Source organism: Sus scrofa, chromosome X, assembly GCF_000003025.6.
Source record: "Sus scrofa isolate TJ Tabasco breed Duroc chromosome X, Sscrofa11.1, whole genome shotgun sequence".
Classification (NCBI taxonomy): domain Eukaryota; kingdom Metazoa; phylum Chordata; class Mammalia; order Artiodactyla; family Suidae; genus Sus; species Sus scrofa.
The window spans coordinates 114201282-114218679 of record NC_010461.5 but is presented as its reverse complement, the minus strand read 5'-3'; the positions used below and the strand labels follow the sequence as shown (position 1 = coordinate 114218679).

The following is a 17398-nucleotide window of genomic DNA, read 5'->3' as shown; positions in this document are numbered from 1 at the left end:
AAGTACAAGCTGAGCTGTATTTACTTCTGGGAAGCAATGTCCATCTCCCTCGGTGGGTCTTTGGGCTGCTTCCAGTGGCCTCTGGGGTTAAATGAACAGATGAGGCAGTGGCCATTATTAATCTCCATCTCCAATTCCAGGGGCTTCTGCCACTGTGGCTGATTTGAGGCTGAAGCAGGAATTGGCACACCATTAGAACAGGGGGAGGTATAATGGTTGCAGTAGCTGGGGCAGCAGAATTCACCATAGGATCCATCTTATCCTTGTCAGGGAGCGCTAATGTCCTATAAAGGTAAGGAGATGGAAAAAAGGAAGTCATTTTGTCACCCACTTTAATATATCCCCCGTGCTCACATATACATACCCTTGAGTCAGCTGATGGATCTTTTGTGTTCCTCCTCCTAAGGAGGAGTTTAGAAACTTTGCTGCGCCATGTGCCCATGAGTGTATGTATTTGGATACATATTTATGTGTATAAAATAAACGTATGAATATTATGTACTAGTTCATTTTAATATACCACTTCACATATGATATAAAAAACTTGTAATAGTATACTAGCATTTACCTACCTTTCTTTGTGCTGTTGTACACATCTTATTTCTACATGTTATAAACCCCCATTACATTTTTACTACTTCTGCTCTAAGCAGTCACCAATCTTTTCAAGAAATTTAAAAATGAGGCCAAATATTTTGTTTTTAGTCACACATTTACCATTGTATTCTTCATTTCTTTGAGTAGATTCAAGTTTCAATCTGTTATAATTTTTCATCATTCTGAAGAATTTTAATAATTTTGATAGTATAGGTCATCTTATGATGAATTTTTTCAGCTTTTGTCTATTTGAAAATGTGTCCATTTTGGAGTTTCCTTTGTGGCTCAGCGGCAAGGAGTTTCCGTCAGGCTCAGCAGTAACGAACCTGAGTAGGACCCGTGGGGACTCGGGTTCGATTCCTGGCCTTGCTCAGTGGGTTAAGGATCTGGCATTGCTGTGGCTGTGATGTAGGTTGACAGCTGAAGCTCCGATCCATCCCCTAGCCTGGGAACTCCATATGCCGTGGGTTCAGCCCTTAAAAAAAAAAAAAAAAGTAAATGTGTCCATTTTACTTTTGTTTAAGTAATTGGGCTGTATATACAATTCTAGGTTGACAATTTTTTTTTTCTTTCAGCATGTTAAGTCATCTAATGCCTTCTGGTATGCATTGTTTCTGATGAGAAGGCAGTGAATATTCTCATAATTTATTTTCAGCAATTTGACTACAATGAGCCAGAGTATTCTTGGGGTTCACTGAGATTCTTGGATCCCTGGTTTTAAAATTAGGAAAATTCTTGGACCTTATTTTTCAAAATTTTATTTTGAAATAGAGTTAAAGGAAATTTCAAAAAAAAAAAAATTGCTGTCCCATATACCTTTCACTCAGCTACACCCGGTGTTTGTATCTTACATAAATACAATAGTGTAACATCAAAACCAGGCAGTGGCCATCGATTGGTCTATTGTATAATTCTAAGTGATTTTATTGCATAGATTTCTGTGACCACCACTGTAGTCAATATACAGCACAGTTCTGTGACCACAACGGTCTCCCTTGTGCTATTTTATAATCAAACCCATTCCCCTCCTCCCATTATTCCTAACCCGGCACTACTGATCAGTTTTCAGTCTCTATAATGAAAGTGTTGTAGAAATAGGATCAGACAATATTTGACCTTTTGAGATTGGCTCTTTTCATTCAACACAATGTCTCTGAGGTGCATCTAGTTTGCTACATGTTCCAATAGTTGCTTTTCACTGCTGAGTATTACGTGGTGTGGATATGCCACAGTCTGTTTAATTATTCACTTAGGGATATTTTGATTGTTTTCAAAGTTTTGCTGTTGCAATACGCTTTTAGCATTCATGTACAGATTTCTACGTGGATGTAACTTTTAAATTTCTCTGGGATAAATGCTCAGGAATGCAGTTTTCTGGGTCATGTGAGAGTTGAATGTTTTTAAAATAAACTGTTTTCCAAAATGGCTGTAACACTTTTACATTCTGACCAGCAATGAATAAATGATCCAGTTTCTATGCATCCTTGCAAGCATTTGGTACTATCACTGTTTTTTATTTTAGATATTCTGATAGGTGTGTAGCAATAACTCATTGTATTTCTTACAACTACAGTTGGTTTAGGAGTTCCCACTGGTGCAGTGGGTTAAGGATCAGGTGTTGTCTCCACAGTGGCTTGGGTCGCTGTTGAGGTGCGAGTCTGATCCCTGGCCCAGTGCGGTGGGTTAAGGGTCTAGTATTGCCAGAGCTGTGGCATAGGTCGTGACTGTAGCTAGGATTTGATCCCTGGCCGGGAACTTCCATATGCCATAGGTGCAGCCAAAAAAAGAAGAAAAGTACAGTTGATAATTACAATGTTTTGCCATTCTTTGCTGTACAGCCGAGTGCTTCAGTCATACACACACACACACACACACACACACACACACACACACATTCTTTTAAAATACTGTTTTCCATCATGGTCTATCCCTGGAGATTAGGTATAGTTCCCTGTGCTGTACAGTAGGACTTCATTGCTTATCCATTCTAAATGTCATAGTTTGCATCTACTAATCTCAAACTCCCAGTCCCTCCCATTCCCTCCCCCTCCCCCACTGGCAACCACAAGTCTGTTCTCCGTGTCTGTGAGTCTATTTCTGTCCTGTAGATAGGTTCATTTGTGTCATAGTTTAGATTCCAGATATGATAACATACAGTATTTGTTCTTCTCTTTCTGACTTATTTCACTCTGTATGAAAATCTCTAGTTTCATCCATGTTGCTGCAAATAGCATTATTTTGTTCTTTTTTATGGCTGGGTAGTATTCCATTGTGTATATATATATACCACAACTTCTGAATCCATTCATCTGTCGATGGACATTTAGGTAGTTTCCATGTCTTGACTATTGTGAATGGTTCTTCTATGAACTATTACAGAAGAATCATGTATACCCACTATCATATGGGTGCATGTATCTTTTTGAGTTAAAGTTTTGCCCAGATATATGCCCAGAAGTGGGATTGCTGGATCATATGGTAATTCCATTTTTATTTTTCTGAGGTACCTCCATACTGTTTTCCATAGTGGTTGTACCAATTTATATTCCCACCAACAGTGAAGGAGGATTCCCTTCTCTCCACACCCCCTCCAGCATTTGTTATTTGTAGACTTATTAAGGATGGCCATTCTGACTGGTGTGAGGTGGTACCTCATTATGGTTTTGATTAGCATTTCTCTTATATTTAGTGATGTTGAGCATCTTTTCATGTGCCTACTGGCCATCCATATGTCTTTTTTGGAGAAGTGTCTATTTAAGTCTTCTGCCCATTTTTCAATTGGGTTGTTTGTTTTTCTTTTGTTGAATTTTATGAGTTGTGTGTATATTTTGGAGATTAAACCCTTGTCAGTTGCATTGTTTGCAAATATTTTCTCCCATTCCCTAGGTTGTGATAACTCATTGTATTTTAATTCGTATTTCCCTCTATATCCTCTTCAGTGAAATGTATATTCATATCTTAGCCTGTTTTCCAGTTAGATGGTTTGATGTTTATTGTTGGATTTTTAGAGTTCTTTATAGATTGTAGATATATATCCCTTGTCAGATACATGGTTTGCAAATACCATCTTTTAGACCATAGCTTGTCTTTTTATGCTCTTAACTGGGTCTTTCACCAAGCCAAAGTTTTAAAATTTTATGTAGTCGAGTTTTTTTTTTTTTTTTTTTTTTTTTTTAACAACTGCCCCTGTGGCATATGGATGTTCCCAGGCCAGGGGTCGAATTGGAGCTGCAGCTAGGGCCTATACCACAGCCACAGTAACACCAGATCCAAGCCACATTTGTGACCTACACTGCAGCTTAAGGCAACAGTGGATCTTTAACCCACTGAACCAAGCAAGGGATTGAACCTGCATCCTCACAGAGACATCAGCTCCTTAACCTGCTGAGCCACAATGGCAACTCCCCCAGTGTATTGTTTTTTTTAATGCCTCACGCCTTTAGTATTACATTTAGAGCTCTTCCACTAAACTACTTTGAAGCTTTTTCCTATCATCCATCCATCCATCCATCTATCTATCTAATCTATCTATCTTTTTACAGCCATACCTGTGACATATGGAAGTTCCTGGGCTAGGGGTTGAATTGGAGCTGCACCTGCAGGCCTATGCCACAGCCATGGCAATGCTGGATCCTCAACCCACTGAATGAGGCCAGGGAATGAACTTGCATCTTCGTAGACACTGTTGGGTTCTTAACCTGCTGAGCCACAAGGGGAACACACTTTTTCCCATTTAAAGCATGTTTTATAGTTTGAAGTTTGAGTCCTGGCTGTGTTCCATTTTGAGTTAATTTTTATATAAGGTATGTCGTTTAGCTTGAGCTTTATTTTATTTTTTTTGACTGTGTTCGATTCCTCCAGTACCATTTGTTAAAAAGACTGTCCTTCTGGAGTTCCTGTCATGGTGCAGTGGTTAACAAAACTGACTAGGAACCATGAGGTTGCAGGTTCGATCCCTGGCCTTGCTCAGTGGGTTAAGGATTCAGCATTGTTGTGAGCTGTGGTGTAGGTCACAGATGTGGCTCGGATCCTGCGTTGCTGTGGCTCTGGTGTAGGCCCCTAGCCTGGGAACCTCCATATGCCGTGGGAGTGGCCCTAGAAAAGGCAAAAAGACAAAAAACAAACAAAAAAGAATGTCCTTCCTCTGTTTATTTGCTTGTGCAGGGTTTTTTTTTTGTTGTTGTTGTTTGTTTTTTTCAAATCAGTTGAGTATTGGTTTGAATATATTTCTAGGTTCTTAATTCTGTTCCATTGCTGTGTTTATCCCCTCTGCCAGTACCACACTGTCTCGATTACTGTAGCTTGATAGTAAGCCTTTGTATCATGTAGAGTGATTCCTACTGCTTTAACATTCTGTGGAAAAATTGCTTTAATTTTTCTAGGGCCTGTAACTTGCCATATCAATTTTATTTTTTATTTTTTAAAATTATAGCTGATTTACAATCAGTTTAAGGTATACAGCATAATGATACCGTCCTTTTATGGCTTATACTTGATTAAAATTTATTACAGGATAATGGCTATAATTCCCTGTGCTATATGATGTTGGCTCTGGGTTTGTCCTAAATGGCCTTTATTATGTTGAGACATGTTCCCTCTATACCCACTTTGATGAGAGTTTCGATTATGAATAGATGAATTTCTTCAAATGCTTTTTCTGCATCTGTTAAGATCGTATGGTTTTTGTTTTACTTTTGGTCTTTTTAGGGCTGCACACCTGGCATATGGAAGTTCCCAGGCTAGGGGTTGAATCAGAGCTGCAGCTGCCGGCTTAGACCACAGCAACGCCAGATCCCAGCCACTTCTGCGACCTACACCACAGCTCATGGCAATGCTGGATCCTTAACCCACTGATCAAACCTGCTTCCTCTTGAATACTAGTCAGATTCATTTCTGCTGAGCCATGATGGGAACTCCCATCTTGGTTTTTTTTTTTAATCTTTCCTTTTGATAATGTGGTATATCACATTGATTGACTGGCAAATGTTGAACCATCCTTGTGACCATGGAATAAATCCAACTTGTTCATGGTGTATGAACCTTTTTGTATATTGTTGGATTTGATTTGCTAATATTTTGTTGAGGATTTTTGCATCTATATTCCTCAAGGATGTTGACCTGTAATTTAAATTTTTTGTAGTATCTTTGGTTTTGGTATCAGGGTAATAATGGCCTTGTAGGATGAATTTGGGAGTGCTCCATAATCTCCAATTTTTTGGGGTAGTTTGAAAAGATAGTTATTAGTTCTTCTTTATGTATTTGGTAGAATTGCCCTCTGAAGCCGTCTGGTCCTGGACCTCTGTTTGCTGGGAAGTTTTTTGTTTTTTTGTTTTTTAAATATAAATTCAATTTCACTGTTAGTGATAGTCTGTTCAAATTGTCTGTTCCTTGATTCAGTCTTGGCAGGTTGTATTGTTTCTAGAAATTTATCAGTTTCCTAGGTTGTCCAATTTGTTGACATATGACCGATCATAGTTTCTCTTATGATTTTTTGTATCTCTGTGATTATCAGCTGTTATTTCTCTTATTTCATTTCTTATTTTGTTTACATGGGTCCTCTCACTTCTTAGGCTGCCTAAAGTTTTATCAATCTTGTTTATCTTTTCAAAAAAGCAGCTCTTGGTGTCCTCGATCTCTTCTATTGTTTTCTTGGTCTCTGTTTATTTCCTATCTGGTCTTTGTTATTTCCTTTCTTATGCTGACTTTCAGCTTTGTTCTTTTCTAATTCCTTTAGATGGTAGGTTAGGTTGTTTGAGTCTTTTTGTGTCTTAAGGAAGGCCTGGATATCTATAAACTTACCTCTTAGAACTGATTTTGCTGCATCCTGTAGAGTTTGGAGTGTTGTTTCCATTTTGATCTGTCTTGAGGTAGTTTCTGATTTCTTCCTTGACTTCTTTGTGGACCCACTGGATTTTTAGTAACATGTTTTGTTTCCACATATTGGCATTTTTCCCATTTTTCTTTCCATAATTCATTTCTAGTTTCGTACTATTGTGTGCTTGCTGTAATTTCTATCTTCTTGAATGTGTTGAGACTCTTATTGTGGCCTAGCATGTTATCTGTCCTAGAGAACATTTCATGTGCACCTGAAAAGAATGTGAATTCTGCTGTTTTTGGATGGAATATCCTATATTATGTCCAACTGATCTGTGTCATGTAAGACCACAGTTGCCTTATTGATTTTCTCTCTGGATGATCTATCGATTGACATCACTGGGGAGTTAAAGTCCCATACTATTGTCAATTTCTCCCTTTTTGTCTGGTAATAGTTGGTTTATGTATTTAGGTGCTTCTATTTTGGGTGTATATATGTTAATGAGTATAATATACTCTTCTTGTATTGATCCTTTTATTATTATTCTCTTCTTTGTCTTTTGTTACAGACTTTGTTTTAAGGTCTATTTTGTCTGATATGAGTATTGCCACTCCCATTCTGTTGTTTTTGTTTGCAATAAATACCTTTTTCCATCTCCTCACTTTGTCTGAGTCTTTAGCTTTAAAGTGAGTCTTGTGTAGTCCACATTTAAAAGGGTCTTTTTTTAAAATCCAGTCATCCTATGTCTTTTTTTTTATTTTTCAAAAGTTTCATTAAAGTGTAATTGAATTACAATGATGTGTTAATTTTTGATGCACAACAAAGTGATTCAGTTATACATATATTCATTCTTTTTCAAATTCTTTTCCCATATAGGTTATCACAGACCCTCTGTCTTTTGATTGGAGCATTTTAGTCCATTGACATTTAAAGTAATTACTGATAGGTATGTACTTAGTGACATTTTATTTTTTTATTTTTTTGTCTTTTTGCCTTTTCTAGGGCTGCACCCACGGCATATGGAAGTTCCTAGGCTAGGGGTTGAATCGGAACTACAGCTGCTGGCCTATGCCACAGCCACAGCAACGCAGGATCCGAGCCGAGTCTGCATCCTACACCACAGCTCATGTCAATGCCGGATCCTCAACCCACTGAGCAAGGCCGGGGGTCGAACCTGCAACTTCATGGTCTTAGTCGGATTTGTTAACCACTGAGCCACGACAGGAACTCCCTTAGTGACATTTTATTTCTTGTTTTCCAGTTGTGTTATATTTCATCTCTGTTCATTTCTTCTTTTTGTTTCTTACGGTTTGATGATTACTATGTTTGTACTCTTTTCTCTCTAGTTTTTGCATATCTATAATGGTTACCATGGTGTTCCTATATGTTGACCTACAACTGTATCTACTTTTAAACTGGTAGTCATTTAGGTTCAAACACATTCTAAAAGATCTACATTTTTCACTCCTTTCCCCTACATTTTGTGTTTTGATGTCATATTTACATCTTCATGCTTATCCCTTCACTGTTTATTGTAGTTGCTTTTAATTTTTTTGTCTTTTCATGGAAACAAGCTAAATGTCCATCAATAGGTGAATAGATAAAGAAGATGTGGTATATATATATATACATACACAATGGAATATTACCCAGCTGTAAAAAGAATGGAATAATGCCATTAGCAGCAAGATGGATGAACCTAGAGATAATTATACTAAGTGAAGTCAGAAAGAGGAAGACAAATACCACTGATACGTGGAATCTAAAATATGACACAGATGAACATATCTATGAAGCAGAAATGGAATCACAGACATAGAAGACAGATTTGTGGTTGCCAAGGAGACGGGGTGTGGAGGGAAGGATCGGGAGTTTGGAATTAGCAGATGCAAACTTGTATATATAGGATGAATAAACAAGGTCCTACTGTATAGCACAGGAAACTATATTTACTATCCTGTGGTAAACCATAATGGAAAAGAATATGAAAAATATATGTATAATTGAGTCACTTTATTGTACAGCATAAATTAGCACATTGTAAATCAACTATACTTCAGTAAAATTTAAAAAATTAAGGTTTTTTTGTCTTTGAATCTTCATAATGGCTTAAGTGGTTGCTTTTTTAAAAATTTTTTTATTTCCCCAGTACAATTTTTTTCCTGCTCTACATCATGGTGACCCAGTTACACATACATGTATACATTCTTTTTTCTCCCATTATCATGCTCCGTCATAAGTGACTAGACATAGTTCTCAGTGCTACACAGCAGGGTTTCATTGCTAATCCATTCCAAAGGCAATAGTTTGTATCTATTAACCCCAAGTTCCTCTCTCAGTTCTTTTTATCTGTTTGCCTTTGCTAGTAGAGTTTTCCCTTTCTTATAGATTATTACTTATTTTCCGCTTAGAGAAGACCCTTTAATATTTCTTTTAGGGTAGATTTAGTGTTGATGAACTCCTTTAGCCTTTGCTTATCAGAGAAGTTCTTTATCTCGCCTTTGATTCTAAATGATAGTCTTGTTGGGCAGAATCTCCTGGGTTACAGGTTTTCCATTTCGGCACTTCGAATGTATCAGGATTCTCCCTTCTGGCCTGCCAAGTGTCTGCAGGGAAGTCAGCTGGTAGCCTTATGGGAATTCTCTTTTATATGATGTTTTTCTCTTGCTGCCTTTAGAATTCTCTCCTTATCTTTACGATTTGCCATTTTAATTATGATATGTCTTGTTGTGGGTCTGTTTGGGTTCATCCTGTTTGGGTCCCTCTGTTTCCTGTACCTGAATATCTGTTTTCTTCTGGATGTTCGGGCATTTGTAAGCCATGATTTCCTCACATACATTTTTTTTATCCCCTTCTCTCTCTGCTCCTTCTGGGCCCCCATGACGTGAATGTTTGTACACTTAATGTTATCCCAGATCTTGGTTTCTCTCTTTTTTCTTTTTACAGCCACACCTGCCACATATGGAAGTTCCCAGGCTAGGGGTTGAATTGGAGCTGCAGCTGAGGCCTGTGCCGCAGCTTGTGGCACACTGGATCTTTGTGTATCCACATCCTAATGGAGACAACATTGGGTCCTTAATCTGCTGAGCCACAGCAGGAACTCCCTATAGATCTCATAAACTGTTTTCATTTTTCAAACTAGTTGTTCTTATTGCTGTTCTAATTGGATGATTTCCATTATTCTATGTCCAGATCATTTATGTGTTCTCTTGTCTCATTTAATCTGCTGTTCATTCCTTCTAGTGTGTTTTTTATTTACGCTACTGAATTCTTCATTTCTGATTGGGTCTTTTAAAAAAATTTCTAGTTATTTATTAAAAATTTCACTGTGTTCATCTTTTATTCAGTTAACATTTTTATTCCTAATGCTCTGCATTCTTTGGTAAATTATTTATTTCTGTTTCATTATTTTTTCAGTTTTCTCTTGCTCTTTCAATTGAGACCAGTTGCTCTGCCTTTTCATTTTCCTTACTTTTCTCTGGCTCTATGAATTTAGATGAAACAGGTACCTCTTGTGGTTTCGAAGGGATGTTCTTATGTAGGAGCATCCCTGTAAGACTGTGTGTGCCCAGTGCCTTTGGTGGGAGATGCAAATCACATCTTTCGTTTTTTTTTTTTTAATTTTTTTATTACTCAAATGAATTTATCACATCTGTAGTTGTATAATGATCATCACAGTTGATTTCACAGGATTTCCATCCCACAGCCCAAGCACACCCCCCCACCCCCCAAACTGTCTCCTCTGGAGACCTTAAGTTTTTCAGTGTCTGTGAGTCAGCATCTGTTCTGCAAAGAAGTTCCGTCTGTCCTTTGTTCAGATTCCACCTGTAAGTGATAGCATATGATGTTGATGTCTCATTGTATGGCTGACTTCACTTAGCATGATACTTTCTAGGTCCATCCATGTTGCTAAAAATGCCGGTATTTTGTTCTTTTTAATGGCTGAGTAATATTCCACTGTGTATACGTGCCACATCTACTTGATCCACTCCTCTGTCGATGGACATTTAGGTTGTTTCCATGTCTTGGCTATTGTAAATAGTGCTGCAATGAACATCGGAGTACATGTGTCTTTGCGAGTCGTGGTTTTCTCTGGAGAGATGCCCAGGAGTGGGATTGTTGGATCCAATGGTAGTTGTATTTTGAGTTTCCTGAGGAATCTCCATACCGTTTTCCACAGTGGTTGCACCAATTGACAATCCCACCAACAGCGTACTAGGGTTCCTTTTTCTCCACCCCCTCTCCAGCACTTATTGTTTGTAGACTTTTGGATGATGGCCATTCTGGCTGGTGTAAGGTGGTACCTCAGGGTGGTTTTGATGTACATTTCTCTAATCATGAGTGATGTTGAACATCTTTTCATGTGTTTTTTGGCCATCTGTATGTCCTCTTTGGAGAACTGTCTATTTAGATCTTCTGCCCATTTTTGGATGGGGTTGTTTGTTTTTTTGGTATGGAGCTGCAGAAGGTGTTTGTAAATTTTGGAGATGAATCCCTTGTCCGTCGATTCCCTTGCGAAGATTTTCTCCCATTCTGTGGGTTGTCTTTTCGTGTTGTTTAGGGTTTCCTTTGCTGTGTAGAAACTTTGAAGTTGGCAAATCACATCTTTCCTCAGGGTGTGCTAGCCAGCTGTCCCCTTGGTAGTGGGCGGGGCTGGAGGTGGAAGAGCTGGAGCTGGACCTAGGTGTGAGGTTCTGTCTTCTCAGTGGCTGTCATCACCCTGTTGGGAGTCTGATCCCAAGTTCCTGGAGCAGAAGCTCTGAGGTTTGGGCCTGAGCTGGCTCTGTTCCCTTTAAATGTATCTTTTCCCCTCTCTCCCCACCAGAACCCTTGCCCTGAAGCAGGGTTAGACCTTGTGGGCTCTTGGCTCATGCCAGCCAGAGGTCCAAGCTGTCTCTGACGTGCCGCCTGGGCAGGTACTCACCATCATTTCCCTTGTGTACTCTGATGGAGCCTCGGGTACAGTCCACTTTGTCCCTCACAGCTGACCACTGCTCTCAGCCTCTGCAACCCCTGCCCTGTGGTGGAGCCACACCACAGGGCAGGCAGGGCCCATGTGCTCTCTTGGTATATACTGGAGCCTGAGCTGTGGTGGAGCACCTTCTCTCAGAGGTCTGGGCTGATCTATGTATATATGTATAATTTTTTTCCCCTGCACCCATGGCATGTGGAAGCTCCTGGGCCAGGGATTGAACTCGCACAGTGACCTGAGCCCCAGCAGTGACAATGCTGGATCCTTAACTGCTAGGCCACCAGTGAACTCCGAGTTCTGGGCTGATTTTGACGCACTGCTTGAATAAGCGCCAGCCATGGCCGCTGCTACCCCATCCAGGCTCCATCCTGGTACTGGTTCCCTCTGTACAGTGATTCTTTTCCCTTGTCTTGACTGACCTGGATCTACTGCTGCACTGTGACTTGGAGTGAGCAGGCCTGAGTGTTCGTTCAGCTCAGATGTATACTGAGGCATTTGTGGGAAACCCAGAAGCCCCTAGAGTTGTCCTCTTTTCACCCTGCCTTGGGGACAGTCGGCACATGGACTTCTTACTAGAGGAGTCCAGGCTTCCCACAACCTTCCCGTTAGTCCCAAAGATCCTCCATCTAGCCAAGGGAGCTCATCTCCCCTGTATAGGACCCCAGGATGGGGACACCAAATCTGTGGCTCTCACTGCTAACTTCCCAGGGTGAGCGTCCACCTGTGTATTCTCCCTTTTTCTCTGGGTCCCCTCCCAGGGGCATTGGTCCTGACCTGATTGATCACTTTTCTTTGCTTCCTACCTGATTACATGTTGATCTTTCTTAGAGCCTTGGTTGTACCGGAGTCCTTCTGCCAGTTTCCAGGTAGTTTTTGTTGAGAATTGTTCCATATGCAGAAGTATTTTGTGATGTGTTCGTGGGCAGGGAAGTGGGCTCCATGTCCTCTTACTCTGCCATCTTGATGGATCCTCTCCATATAAATTTAAAAATAATCTTCTCTGTAGCTACAAAAACTCTTGCTGGGGTTTTGATAGGGATTGCTTTAAGTCTGTATGTAAATCTGGAGTAATTGGCATCATTACTATGTTGAGTTTTCCTGCATGGTCATGGTATAGACATGCGTGTTTGTCCATTTCTTTAGGTCTTTAATTCTTTCATCAGCATTTGTTAATTTTCAGCGTATAGATCTTATGTTTTGCTAGATGTATACCTAATCATTTCATTTTCTTTGGAGTCATTGTAAGTACTATTTTTTTTCTTTTGTGGCCACGCCTGTGGTATATGGAAGTTTGTGGGCCAGAGATTGAGTCCAAATTGCAATTGTGACCTGTGCCACAGCTGCAGCAATGCCAGATCCTTAACCCACTGTGCTAGGCTGGGAATCAAACCTGTGCTACCTCAGAGACAATGCCAGATCCTTAACCCACTGTTCTATAGCAAGAACTCCAATACTATTGTGATTTTAATTTCTCTTTTCTCATATTTATTAGTAGTAAAGAGGAATGCACTTGATTTTTGTGTTTGGATTTATATCATCTGACCTTGATGAAATAATTTGTTCTGGTAGGTTTTTTTTTCGTTTTGTAGATTGCTTGAGATTTTCTTATGAAGAAATCTGCAATTTCATGTTATGTGCAAATATATATATAGTTTTTATTTCTTCGTTTGTATTCTGTATGCATGTGTGTGTATATGTGTGTGTGTGTGTATATATATATATTCTTTTTGCTTAATGTAGTTGCTAGAATTTCCAGTGCGTGTACTCACAGTGGTGATACAAAAAACAAAACTCCTTGCCTTGTTCCTGATCTTAGTAGGGAAAGCATTCAGTCTTGGTACAGTAAGTATGATGTTAGATACAGGTTTTTGTAGATGTTCATTATTGAGTTGAGGTAATAGCACTCTTTCTTTCCTGACTTGCTAAGACTTTTTTTAATCATGAGTGGATACTGGATTTTGTCATGCTTTTTCTGTGTCAGTTGATAGGATCATAGGATTTTCCTTCTTTAGCTTCTTAATGATGTGATTATTGAATCTGAAACCAGCCTTCCATACCTAGAAAAATCCTACTTGGTCATGGTATATGTAGTTTTATACATTGTTAGATTTAGTTGGCTATTATTTTGTTGAAGGTTTTTGCATGTAATTTCATGAATGACATTGGTCTTTTCTTTTTTGTACCATCTTTGCTGGTTTTGGTACATGGTAATAATGGCTTCCTAAAATGAGTTGGGAAATGCTCCTTCATCTTTTATTTTCTGGAGCAATTTTTGTTAAGTTGATACTCTTTATATTTTTGGTAGAATTCTCCAGTAAAACAATCTGAGACTGGAGATTTCTTTTTGGGAGCGTTTCAGTTACAGATTCAGTTTGTTTCATGGTTTGTAGGGCTATCGGATTACCTGCTTTATTTTTCTTGATCTTTTCTTGTGTGTTGTTTTCAAGGAATTTGTTTGTTCTAAGTTGAATTTATGAGCATAATGTTGATAGTTCTCCCTTATTATACTTGATGATTGAAGGATTTGAAGCAATAGCTTCTATTTCATTCCTGATATTGGTGATTTGTTTCTTCTCTGTCTTTTTTTTCCCCCCGTCAGTGTTGCTAGAGATTAATCAATTTTATTGATTTTTCCAAAGAACCAACTTTTTGTTTCATTAATTTTCTTGTGCTTTGCTATTAATTTCATTGGTTTCTGCTCTAATATCTGTTATTTCCTTCCTTCTGTTTGCTTTTTTTCCTTTTCTACTTCCTTTAGTTAGGAATGTCGATTACTGATTTGAAATCTTTTATCATTCTAACGTAATCATTTTTCTGTGCGTTTCTTTCTTGGCTGCTTTACCCGCATCCCACAAAATTAATATGTAGTATTTTTATTTGATATGGTGCATTTTTATTTCTTGTGAGACTTCCTTAGCTTATTTAAAAAGTAGTTGTTTAATTTTCATGTGTTTAGATATTTTCCTGTTGTCTTTCTGTTATTGATTTCTAGGTCGATTCCATTATTGTCAGAGACCACACGCTCTATGATTTCAGTTCTTTTAAAGCTGTTGAAGTTTGTTTCATGGCCCAGAATACAGTCTATATTTTGAATATTCCATGGTTTTTGAAAAAAAGAAAAGTATATTCTGCTGTTGTTGGGTGGAATATTCTTTATATATTGATTAGATTCTGTTGGTTGATTGTATTGTTCAGATCTGTGTTGCTGATTTTCTTTCTTTGCCATTCTATCAGTTGCTAAGAAGGGAGTGTTGAAGTCTCCAACTGTAATTTTGAATTTGGCTATTTCTACCTTCAGCTCTAGCAGTTGTGGGTTCAGGTGCTTTGAGGCTCTGCTTTTTGGCGCAACATTTAGGATCTTTATGATTCCCTGGCAGTTTCATCCTTCTAGTATTGTTTGTCTCTCTTCATCTCCAATACTTTTTTCTTTGCTCTGATGTTTTCTTTATCTAATGTTAATATAGCCACACCTGCTTATTTTATTATTAAGAATTGCAGGAGGTGTAATTTTCTGTTATTTTACTTTTGTCCTATCTATGTTGTTGAATTTGAAATGAGTTTCTTGTGAACAACATTTAGTTGGTTCATATTTTTAAAACCACTCTGCCAATTTCTGTTTTATTTTGGGGGGGCGTATTTAGACAATTTATATTGAAGATAATGATTAGTATGTTAGTGCTTAAGTCTACTATTTTATTATTTGTTTTCTTTCTTTTCCTCCACTCCTGTTCTCATTCCTTTATTCTATCTACATGTCTTTTTGTGAGTTACTTGAAAAAAGTTTAGAATTCCATCTTGGTTTACTTACAGGTTTTTGTTTTTGTTTTTTTTTAAACAGTGTACCTTAGTATATAATTATTGGAGCTTTTGCTATGGGTTTTACAATATACACATGCGACTTACCAAAGTATGGTGGTATTACTATTTTAACACTGCAAGTGAAGTGTGAAGTTTTATTTTGATTTTGGTCCATTAACCTTCTCCACTTTTAAATATCACTGTCTTGATAATCAGATAGTATTATTTTTTTTGTTTTAATTACCAAATATCATTTGTAAAACTCATGAAGAGAGGGATCATCTAATGAATATATCCATATCTCTTCTCTTTCCATTGCTAAATCTTTATATCCAATTCTTCTATCATTTGCTTTTCATAGAAGAACATCCCTAAGTCATTATTTTAAGATTGGTCTGAATATGCCTCTATTTCTCCTTCGTGCTTGGAGGATAGTTTTACTGGATATAGAATTTTTGTTGGACTTTTTTTCCCCCTGGTACTTGAAAAATGTACCACTTCCTTTCTGGCCTCTATGGTTTCAGATGAGGAATCTCCTGTCGTTCATAGTGATGCACCTCTGTAGGTATTATGTCACATTTCTCTGACAGCTATCAAGCTTTTATTTCTTTGTCTTTAATTTTCACAAATTTAGTTATGATATGCTTTGGCATGGATTCCTTTGAGATTATACTCTTTGGGGTTCACTTAGCTTCTTGAATCTGTAAATTCATGTCTTTTGCTAAAATTGGGAAATTTTCAGTGATTATATCTTTTTTTTTTTTTTTTTTTTTGGTCTTTTTGTCCTTTTTAGGGCCACACCCGTGCCATATGGAAGTTCCCAGGCTAGGGGTCTAATCAGAGCTGTAGCCACCGGCCTACGCCAGAGCCACAGCAATGCCAGATCCGAGCTGCATCTGTGACCTACACCCCAGCTCACGGCAATGCCGGATCCTTAACCCACTGAGCGAGGCCAGGGATCGAACCTGCAACCTCATGCTTCCTAGTTGGATTTGTTTCCACTGCGCCACAACATGAACTCCTCAGCGATTATGTCTTTTGTCCCACTTTCTTTTTCCTCCCATCTGGAATTCTAATGACACCAGTGTTGCATCTATTTTATTGTCCTACAGGTCTCTGAGTTTCTTTTCATTTATACTAGTCTATATTTTCTAAATTCTGTGTATTCACTGTTGTTTGGTGATTTCCGTTGAGCTCTCAAGTCTACTGAGTTGGTCTTCTGTTATCTACACTCTGCTTTTGAGGCTATCCAGAGAGGTATTTAAAATTTTTTAGTTATTCTTTCCAGCTATTGTCCATTTTCTTCTTTTTTAAAACAACTTTTACATTTTTGCTGAGATTTTCTACTTTAAATTTTTTTTGAGATAATCTGTAATTGATTATTGAAACATTTTTATGATGCTAGCTTTAATACCCTGCTCAGATGATTCCAACATCTGATCCATTTCAGTATTAGTGTCACTTGATCATCTTTTCTCATTCAGATTTTGATTTTCCTGGTTCTTAGTATGATTGTTTCTCAGTTGTATTCTGGACTATTACATTGGTAGACTCTGGGTCTTATTTAGCAGGCAGTTGCCCTGTTAAGACCTATCACATGGGAGTTCCCATCGTGGCTCAGTGGTTAATGAATCCGACTAGGAACCATGAGGTTGTGAGTTCCATCCCTGGCCTCGCTCAGTGGGTTAAGGATCTGGTGTTGCCGTGAGCTGTGGTGTAGGTTACAGATGCAGCTGGGCTCCTGCATTGCTATGGCTCTGGCATAGGCTGGCAGCTACAGGTCTGATTAGACCCCTAGCCTGGGAACATCCATATGCCAAGGCAGCACAGCCCTAGAAATGGCAAAAAGACAAAAGACCAAAAAAAGACCTATCGCATGGATCCTGGCCTATTTTTCTGGGCTGTGATTCCAATTCATTTATTTATGTATTTATTTACTCTTTTTTTTTTTTTTTTTTTACGTGCTCCACCTGCAGCATGTGGAAGTTCTCAGGCTAGGGGTTGAATTGGAGCTGCAGCTGCCAGCCTATGCCACAGCCATAGTAATGCAGGATCCAAGCCATGTCTGTGACCTACACCACAGCTCACTACAAAACCAGATACTTTACCCACTGACTGGAGCCAGGGATTGAACCCACGTAGTCATGGATACTAGTTGGGTTCGTTTCTGCTGGGCCACAACAGAAAATCCCAATTTAACCTTTAGATTTCGGGAT

At 38.5% G+C, this 17398-nt stretch overlaps 1 long non-coding RNA gene across 2 annotated transcripts in view; it reads left to right on the top strand.

Annotated features, from left to right (window-relative positions):
• The window catches only part of LOC110257820, a 226442-nt gene that overhangs the window by 28356 nt on the left and 180688 nt on the right, over positions 1 to 17398 (top strand). The window lies entirely within an intron of this gene.